We start from the raw sequence: 8,425 nt of genomic DNA on the forward strand, positions 1-8,425 counted from the left end.
CCGTAAAAGCCAGCATATTATATAAATAGTGAAGAAAAGGCAAAAGCTTACAGCACCTGGTATTCCCAGGCGGTCTCCCATCCAAGTGTAACAATCGGCCTTATCAGCCGAGTTACAAGACTAAAATGGGATCAGATTTAACTGTGAGAGATGACTAGTGGTTAAAAGAATGAGACATAAAAGAAGATTGGTTTAAATAGATTTAGTTTATTTACAAGGTTCACATAAAAGACTTTAAAACAACATGATAAAACGAGGTAAACGCTGTTAAAAGAATACAGTTCATTTGTCCATACCCTAAAAACAGTCCAAGAATCCCAGTGTGTTGATAAGTCCAATGTGAGTGTCCACCGGTGTATATACAATCCACAGAAAGTGTAATCCAAAGTTTGCAGGTGGTGAATGGAAAGGTGAGCTCTAAAATTAGCAACTCCTCAATCCAACAGTTTGGTGACTGTCCTTTGTTTGTCATGCTGCTCTCTTATACAGTTGTACTTCCTGCTTCCTGTCATGTGTCTAGTCACATGGCAGGCCAACCATCCATTTTTTAAAGACACACACTCACTTAAAATGTTAAGAGTAATAAAATGGCCTAAAAAACATGTAAAACACTTAAAACTCTATAATACATTTAAATGATTGTAATAAATAGAGCGGTAAAACACGTCTTTCTAAAAGCCAGCATATTATATAAATAGTGAAGAAAAGGCAAAAGCTTACAGCACCTGGTATTCCCAGGCGGTCTCCCATCCAAGTACTAAGCAGGCCCGACGCTGCTTAGCTTCCGAGATCAGACGAGATCAGGCGCTCTCAGCGCGGTACGGCCGTAAGCGAGGGCTGCTCCAAAAAGTGGGCTATTTAAAGATCAGCCTCCGTAAAAGCCAGCATATTATATAAATAGTGAAGAAAAGGCAAAAGCTTACAGCACCTGGTAATCCCAGGCGGTCTCCCATCCAAGTGTAACAATCGGCCTTATCAGCCGAGTTACAAGACTAAAATGGGGTCAGATTTAACTGTGAGAGATGACTAGTGGTTAAAAGAATGAGACATAAAAGAAGATTGGTTTAAATAGATTTGGTTTATTTACAAGGTTCACATAAAAGACTTTAAAACAACACGATAAAACGAGGTAAACGCTGTTAAAAGAATACAGTTCATTTGTCCATACCCTAAAAACAGTCCAAGAATCCCAGTGTGTTGATAAGTCCAATGTGAGTGTCCACCGGTGTATATACAATCCACAGAAAGTGTAATCCAAAGTTTGCAGGTGGTGAAAGGAAAGGTGAGCTCTAAAATTAGCAACTCCTCAATCCAACAGTTTGGTGACTGTCCTTTGTTTGTCATGCTGCTCTCTTATACAGTTGTACTTCCTGCTTCCTGTCATGTGTCTAGTCACATGGCAGGCCAACCATCCATTTTTTAAAGACACACACTCACTTAAAATGTTAAGAGTAATAAAATGGCCTAAAAAACATGTAAAACACTTAAAACTCTATAATACATTTAAATGATTGTAATAAATAGAGCGGTAAAACACGTCTTTCTAAAAGCCAGCATATTATATAAATAGTGAAGAAAAGGCAAAAGCTTACAGCACCTGGTATTCCCAGGCGGTCTCCCATCCAAGTACTAAGCAGGCCCGACGCTGCTTAGCTTCCGAGATCAGACGAGATCGGGCGCTCTCAGCGCGGTATGGCCGTAAGCGAGGGCTGCTCCAAAAAGTGGGCTATTTAAAGATCAGCCTCCGTAAAAGCCAGCATATTATATAAATAGTGAAGAAAAGGCAAAAGCTTACAGCACCTGGTATTCCCAGGCGGTCTCCCATCCAAGTACTAAGCAGGCCCGACGCTGCTTAGCTTCCGAGATCAGACGAGATCGGGCGCTCTCAGCGCGGTATGGCCGTAAGCGAGGGCTGCTCCAAAAAGTGGGCTATTTAAAGATCAGCCTCCGTAAAAGCCAGCATATTATATAAATAGTGAAGAAAAGGCAAAAGCTTACAGCACCTGGTATTCCCAGGCGGTCTCCCATCCAAGTACTAAGCAGGCCCGACGCTGCTTAGCTTCCGAGATCAGACGAGATCGGGCGCTCTCAGCGCGGTATGGCCGTAAGCGAGGGCTGCTCCAAAAAGTGGGCTATTTAAAGATCAGCCTCCGTAAAAGCCAGCATATTATATAAATAGTGAAGAAAAGGCAAAAGCTTACAGCACCTGGTATTCCCAGGCGGTCTCCCATCCAAGTGTAACAATCGGCCTTATCAGCCGAGTTACAAGACTAAAATGGGATCAGATTTAACTGTGAGAGATGACTAGTGGTTAAAAGAATGAGACATAAAAGAAGATTGGTTTAAATAGATTTGGTTTATTTACAAGGTTCACATAAAAGACTTTAAAACAACACGATAAAACGAGGTAAACGCTGTTAAAAGAATACAGTTCATTTGTCCATACCCTAAAAACAGTCCAAGAATCCCAGTGTGTTGATAAGTCCAATGTGAGTGTCCACCGGTGTATATACAATCCACAGAAAGTGTAATCCAAAGTTTGCAGGTGGTGAATGGAAAGGTGAGCTCTAAAATTAGCAACTCCTCAATCCAACAGTTTGGTGACTGTCCTTTGTTTGTCATGCTGCTCTCTTATACAGTTGTACTTCCTGCTTCCTGTCATGTGTCTAGTCACATGGCAGGCCAACCATCCATTTTTTAAAGACACACACTCACTTAAAATGTTAAGAGTAATAAAATGGCCTAAAAAACATGTAAAACACTTAAAACTCTATAATACATTTAAATGATTGTAATAAATAGAGCGGTAAAACACGTCTTTCTAAAAGCCAGCATATTATATAAATAGTGAAGAAAAGGCAAAAGCTTACAGCACCTGGTATTCCCAGGCGGTCTCCCATCCAAGTACTAAGCAGGCCCGACGCTGCTTAGCTTCCGAGATCAGACGAGATCGGGCGCTCTCAGCGCGGTATGGCCGTAAGCGAGGGCTGCTCCAAAAAGTGGGCTATTTAAAGATCAGCCTCCGTAAAAGCCAGCATATTATATAAATAGTGAAGAAAAGGCAAAAGCTTACAGCACCTGGTAATCCCAGGCGGTCTCCCATCCAAGTGTAACAATCGGCCTTATCAGCCGAGTTACAAGACTAAAATGGGGTCAGATTTAACTGTGAGAGATGACTAGTGGTTAAAAGAATGAGACATAAAAGAAGATTGGTTTAAATAGATTTGGTTTATTTACAAGGTTCACATAAAAGACTTTAAAACAACACGATAAAACGAGGTAAACGCTGTTAAAAGAATACAGTTCATTTGTCCATACCCTAAAAACAGTCCAAGAATCCCAGTGTGTTGATAAGTCCAATGTGAGTGTCCACCGGTGTATATACAATCCACAGAAAGTGTAATCCAAAGTTTGCAGGTGGTGAATGGAAAGGTGAGCTCTAAAATTAGCAACTCCTCAATCCAACAGTTTGGTGACTGTCCTTTGTTTGTCATGCTGCTCTCTTATACAGTTGTACTTCCTGCTTCCTGTCATGTGTCTAGTCACATGGCAGGCCAACCATCCATTTTTTAAAGACACACACTCACTTAAAATGTTAAGAGTAATAAAATGGCCTAAAAAACATGTAAAACACTTAAAACTCTATAATACATTTAAATGATTGTAATAAATAGAGCGGTAAAACACGTCTTTCTAAAAGCCAGCATATTATATAAATAGTGAAGAAAAGGCAAAAGCTTACAGCACCTGGTATTCCCAGGCGGTCTCCCATCCAAGTACTAAGCAGGCCCGACGCTGCTTAGCTTCCGAGATCAGACGAGATCGGGCGCTCTCAGCGCGGTATGGCCGTAAGCGAGGGCTGCTCCAAAAAGTGGGCTATTTAAAGATCAGCCTCCGTAAAAGCCAGCATATTATATAAATAGTGAAGAAAAGGCAAAAGCTTACAGCACCTGGTATTCCCAGGCGGTCTCCCATCCAAGTACTAAGCAGGCCCGACGCTGCTTAGCTTCCGAGATCAGACGAGATCGGGCGCTCTCAGCGCGGTATGGCCGTAAGCGAGGGCTGCTCCAAAAAGTGGGCTATTTAAAGATCAGCCTCCGTAAAAGCCAGCATATTATATAAATAGTGAAGAAAAGGCAAAAGCTTACAGCACCTGGTATTCCCAGGCGGTCTCCCATCCAAGTGTAACAATCGGCCTTATCAGCCGAGTTACAAGACTAAAATGGGGTCAGATTTAACTGTGAGAGATGACTAGTGGTTAAAAGAATGAGACATAAAAGAAGATTGGTTTAAATAGATTTGGTTTATTTACAAGGTTCACATAAAAGACTTTAAAACAACACGATAAAACGAGGTAAACGCTGTTAAAAGAATACAGTTCATTTGTCCATACCCTAAAAACAGTCCAAGAATCCCAGTGTGTTGATAAGTCCAATGTGAGTGTCCACCGGTGTATATACAATCCACAGAAAGTGTAATCCAAAGTTTGCAGGTGGTGAATGGAAAGGTGAGCTCTAAAATTAGCAACTCCTCAATCCAACAGTTTGGTGACTGTCCTTTGTTTGTCATGCTGCTCTCTTATACAGTTGTACTTCCTGCTTCCTGTCATGTGTCTAGTCACATGGCAGGCCAACCATCCATTTTTTAAAGACACACACTCACTTAAAATGTTAAGAGTAATAAAATGGCCTAAAAAACATGTAAAACACTTAAAACTCTATAATACATTTAAATGATTGTAATAAATAGAGCGGTAAAACACGTCTTTCTAAAAGCCAGCATATTATATAAATAGTGAAGAAAAGGCAAAAGCTTACAGCACCTGGTATTCCCAGGCGGTCTCCCATCCAAGTACTAAGCAGGCCCGACGCTGCTTAGCTTCCGAGATCAGACGAGATCGGGCGCTCTCAGCGCGGTATGGCCGTAAGCGAGGGCTGCTCCAAAAAGTGGGCTATTTAAAGATCAGCCTCCGTAAAAGCCAGCATATTATATAAATAGTGAAGAAAAGGCAAAAGCTTACAGCACCTGGTATTCCCAGGCGGTCTCCCATCCAAGTGTAACAATCGGCCTTATCAGCCGAGTTACAAGACTAAAATGGGATCAGATTTAACTGTGAGAGATGACTAGTGGTTAAAAGAATGAGACATAAAAGAAGATTGGTTTAAATAGATTTGGTTTATTTACAAGGTTCACATAAAAGACTTTAAAACAACACGATAAAACGAGGTAAACGCTGTTAAAAGAATACAGTTCATTTGTCCATACCCTAAAAACAGTCCAAGAATCCCAGTGTGTTGATAAGTCCAATGTGAGTGTCCACCGGTGTATATACAATCCACAGAAAGTGTAATCCAAAGTTTGCAGGTGGTGAATGGAAAGGTGAGCTCTAAAATTAGCAACTCCTCAATCCAACAGTTTGGTGACTGTCCTTTGTTTGTCATGCTGCTCTCTTATACAGTTGTACTTCCTGCTTCCTGTCATGTGTCTAGTCACATGGCAGGCCAACCATCCATTTTTTAAAGACACACACTCACTTAAAATGTTAAGAGTAATAAAATGGCCTAAAAAACATGTAAAACACTTAAAACTCTATAATACATTTAAATGATTGTAATAAATAGAGCGGTAAAACACGTCTTTCTAAAAGCCAGCATATTATATAAATAGTGAAGAAAAGGCAAAAGCTTACAGCACCTGGTATTCCCAGGCGGTCTCCCATCCAAGTACTAAGCAGGCCCGACGCTGCTTAGCTTCCGAGATCAGACGAGATCGGGCGCTCTCAGCGCGGTATGGCCGTAAGCGAGGGCTGCTCCAAAAAGTGGGCTATTTAAAGATCAGCCTCCGTAAAAGCCAGCATATTATATAAATAGTGAAGAAAAGGCAAAAGCTTACAGCACCTGGTATTCCCAGGCGGTCTCCCATCCAAGTGTAACAATCGGCCTTATCAGCCGAGTTACAAGACTAAAATGGGGTCAGATTTAACTGTGAGAGATGACTAGTGGTTAAAAGAATGAGACATAAAAGAAGATTGGTTTAAATAGATTTGGTTTATTTACAAGGTTCACATAAAAGACTTTAAAACAACACGATAAAACGAGGTAAACGCTGTTAAAAGAATACAGTTCATTTGTCCATACCCTAAAAACAGTCCAAGAATCCCAGTGTGTTGATAAGTCCAATGTGAGTGTCCACCGGTGTATATACAATCCACAGAAAGTGTAATCCAAAGTTTGCAGGTGGTGAATGGAAAGGTGAGCTCTAAAATTAGCAACTCCTCAATCCAACAGTTTGGTGACTGTCCTTTGTTTGTCATGCTGCTCTCTTATACAGTTGTACTTCCTGCTTCCTGTCATGTGTCTAGTCACATGGCAGGCCAACCATCCATTTTTTAAAGACACACACTCACTTAAAATGTTAAGAGTAATAAAATGGCCTAAAAAACATGTAAAACACTTAAAACTCTATAATACATTTAAATGATTGTAATAAATAGAGCGGTAAAACACGTCTTTCTAAAAGCCAGCATATTATATAAATAGTGAAGAAAAGGCAAAAGCTTACAGCACCTGGTATTCCCAGGCGGTCTCCCATCCAAGTACTAAGCAGGCCCGACGCTGCTTAGCTTCCGAGATCAGACGAGATCGGGCGCTCTCAGCGCGGTATGGCCGTAAGCGAGGGCTGCTCCAAAAAGTGGGCTATTTAAAGATCAGCCTCCGTAAAAGCCAGCATATTATATAAATAGTGAAGAAAAGGCAAAAGCTTACAGCACCTGGTATTCCCAGGCGGTCTCCCATCCAAGTGTAACAATCGGCCTTATCAGCCGAGTTACAAGACTAAAATGGGATCAGATTTAACTGTGAGAGATGACTAGTGGTTAAAAGAATGAGACATAAAAGAAGATTGGTTTAAATAGATTTGGTTTATTTACAAGGTTCACATAAAAGACTTTAAAACAACACGATAAAACGAGGTAAACGCTGTTAAAAGAATACAGTTCATTTGTCCATACCCTAAAAACAGTCCAAGAATCCCAGTGTGTTGATAAGTCCAATGTGAGTGTCCACCGGTGTATATACAATCCACAGAAAGTGTAATCCAAAGTTTGCAGGTGGTGAATGGAAAGGTGAGCTCTAAAATTAGCAACTCCTCAATCCAACAGTTTGGTGACTGTCCTTTGTTTGTCATGCTGCTCTCTTATACAGTTGTACTTCCTGCTTCCTGTCATGTGTCTAGTCACATGGCAGGCCAACCATCCATTTTTTAAAGACACACACTCACTTAAAATGTTAAGAGTAATAAAATGGCCTAAAAAACATGTAAAACACTTAAAACTCTATAATACATTTAAATGATTGTAATAAATAGAGCGGTAAAACACGTCTTTCTAAAAGCCAGCATATTATATAAATAGTGAAGAAAAGGCAAAAGCTTACAGCACCTGGTATTCCCAGGCGGTCTCCCATCCAAGTACTAAGCAGGCCCGACGCTGCTTAGCTTCCGAGATCAGACGAGATCGGGCGCTCTCAGCGCGGTATGGCCGTAAGCGAGGGCTGCTCCAAAAAGTGGGCTATTTAAAGATCAGCCTCCGTAAAAGCCAGCATATTATATAAATAGTGAAGAAAAGGCAAAAGCTTACAGCACCTGGTATTCCCAGGCGGTCTCCCATCCAAGTGTAACAATCGGCCTTATCAGCCGAGTTACAAGACTAAAATGGGGTCAGATTTAACTGTGAGAGATGACTAGTGGTTAAAAGAATGAGACATAAAAGAAGATTGGTTTAAATAGATTTGGTTTATTTACAAGGTTCACATAAAAGACTTTAAAACAACACGATAAAACGAGGTAAACGCTGTTAAAAGAATACAGTTCATTTGTCCATACCCTAAAAACAGTCCAAGAATCCCAGTGTGTTGATAAGTCCAATGTGAGTGTCCACCGGTGTATATACAATCCACAGAAAGTGTAATCCAAAGTTTGCAGGTGGTGAATGGAAAGGTGAGCTCTAAAATTAGCAACTCCTCAATCCAACAGTTTGGTGACTGTCCTTTGTTTGTCATGCTGCTCTCTTATACAGTTGTACTTCCTGCTTCCTGTCATGTGTCTAGTCACATGGCAGGCCAACCATCCATTTTTTAAAGACACACACTCACTTAAAATGTTAAGAGTAATAAAATGGCCTAAAAAACATGTAAAACACTTAAAACTCTATAATACATTTAAATGATTGTAATAAATAGAGCGGTAAAACACGTCTTTCTAAAAGCCAGCATATTATATAAATAGTGAAGAAAAGGCAAAAGCTTACAGCACCTGGTATTCCCAGGCGGTCTCCCATCCAAGTACTAAGCAGGCCCGACGCTGCTTAGCTTCCGAGATCAGACGAGATCGGGCGCTCTCAGCGCGGTATGGCCGTAAGCGAGGGCTG

At 40.9% G+C, this 8,425-nt stretch overlaps 12 non-coding genes across 12 annotated transcripts; all 12 read right to left on the reverse strand.

Annotated features, from left to right (window-relative positions):
• Nucleotides 1-713: 713 nt before the first annotated feature.
• Nucleotides 714-832, reverse strand: LOC141310256 (5S ribosomal RNA). The gene has a single exon (XR_012347802.1). It is a non-coding gene; the product is annotated as a 5S ribosomal RNA (ribosomal RNA).
• Nucleotides 833-1,585: 753 nt separating this feature from the next.
• LOC141311512 (5S ribosomal RNA) lies at nt 1,586-1,704 on the reverse strand. The gene has a single exon (XR_012348971.1). It is a non-coding gene; the product is annotated as a 5S ribosomal RNA (ribosomal RNA).
• An 84-nt stretch (nt 1,705-1,788) lies between these two features.
• LOC141311513 (5S ribosomal RNA) lies at nt 1,789-1,907 on the reverse strand. The gene has a single exon (XR_012348972.1). It is a non-coding gene; the product is annotated as a 5S ribosomal RNA (ribosomal RNA).
• Nucleotides 1,908-1,991: 84 nt separating this feature from the next.
• LOC141311514 (5S ribosomal RNA) lies at nt 1,992-2,110 on the reverse strand. The gene has a single exon (XR_012348973.1). It is a non-coding gene; the product is annotated as a 5S ribosomal RNA (ribosomal RNA).
• A 753-nt stretch (nt 2,111-2,863) lies between these two features.
• LOC141311516 (5S ribosomal RNA) lies at nt 2,864-2,982 on the reverse strand. The gene has a single exon (XR_012348976.1). It is a non-coding gene; the product is annotated as a 5S ribosomal RNA (ribosomal RNA).
• Nucleotides 2,983-3,735: 753 nt separating this feature from the next.
• Nucleotides 3,736-3,854, reverse strand: LOC141311517 (5S ribosomal RNA). The gene has a single exon (XR_012348977.1). It is a non-coding gene; the product is annotated as a 5S ribosomal RNA (ribosomal RNA).
• Nucleotides 3,855-3,938: 84 nt separating this feature from the next.
• LOC141311518 (5S ribosomal RNA) lies at nt 3,939-4,057 on the reverse strand. Its single transcript, XR_012348978.1, has one exon. It is a non-coding gene; the product is annotated as a 5S ribosomal RNA (ribosomal RNA).
• Nucleotides 4,058-4,810: 753 nt separating this feature from the next.
• On the reverse strand, nt 4,811-4,929 carry LOC141311519 (5S ribosomal RNA). Its single transcript, XR_012348979.1, has one exon. It is a non-coding gene; the product is annotated as a 5S ribosomal RNA (ribosomal RNA).
• Nucleotides 4,930-5,682: 753 nt separating this feature from the next.
• Nucleotides 5,683-5,801, reverse strand: LOC141311520 (5S ribosomal RNA). Its single transcript, XR_012348980.1, has one exon. It is a non-coding gene; the product is annotated as a 5S ribosomal RNA (ribosomal RNA).
• A 753-nt stretch (nt 5,802-6,554) lies between these two features.
• LOC141311523 (5S ribosomal RNA) lies at nt 6,555-6,673 on the reverse strand. Its single transcript, XR_012348982.1, has one exon. It is a non-coding gene; the product is annotated as a 5S ribosomal RNA (ribosomal RNA).
• Nucleotides 6,674-7,426: 753 nt separating this feature from the next.
• LOC141311524 (5S ribosomal RNA) lies at nt 7,427-7,545 on the reverse strand. Its single transcript, XR_012348983.1, has one exon. It is a non-coding gene; the product is annotated as a 5S ribosomal RNA (ribosomal RNA).
• Nucleotides 7,546-8,298: 753 nt separating this feature from the next.
• Nucleotides 8,299-8,417, reverse strand: LOC141311525 (5S ribosomal RNA). The gene has a single exon (XR_012348984.1). It is a non-coding gene; the product is annotated as a 5S ribosomal RNA (ribosomal RNA).
• Between the last annotated feature and the right edge of the window lie 8 nt (nt 8,418-8,425).

The sequence above is a fragment of the Garra rufa genome, unplaced genomic scaffold, assembly GCF_049309525.1.
Source record: "Garra rufa unplaced genomic scaffold, GarRuf1.0 hap1_unplaced_003, whole genome shotgun sequence".
Classification (NCBI taxonomy): Eukaryota; Metazoa; Chordata; class Actinopteri; order Cypriniformes; family Cyprinidae; genus Garra; species Garra rufa.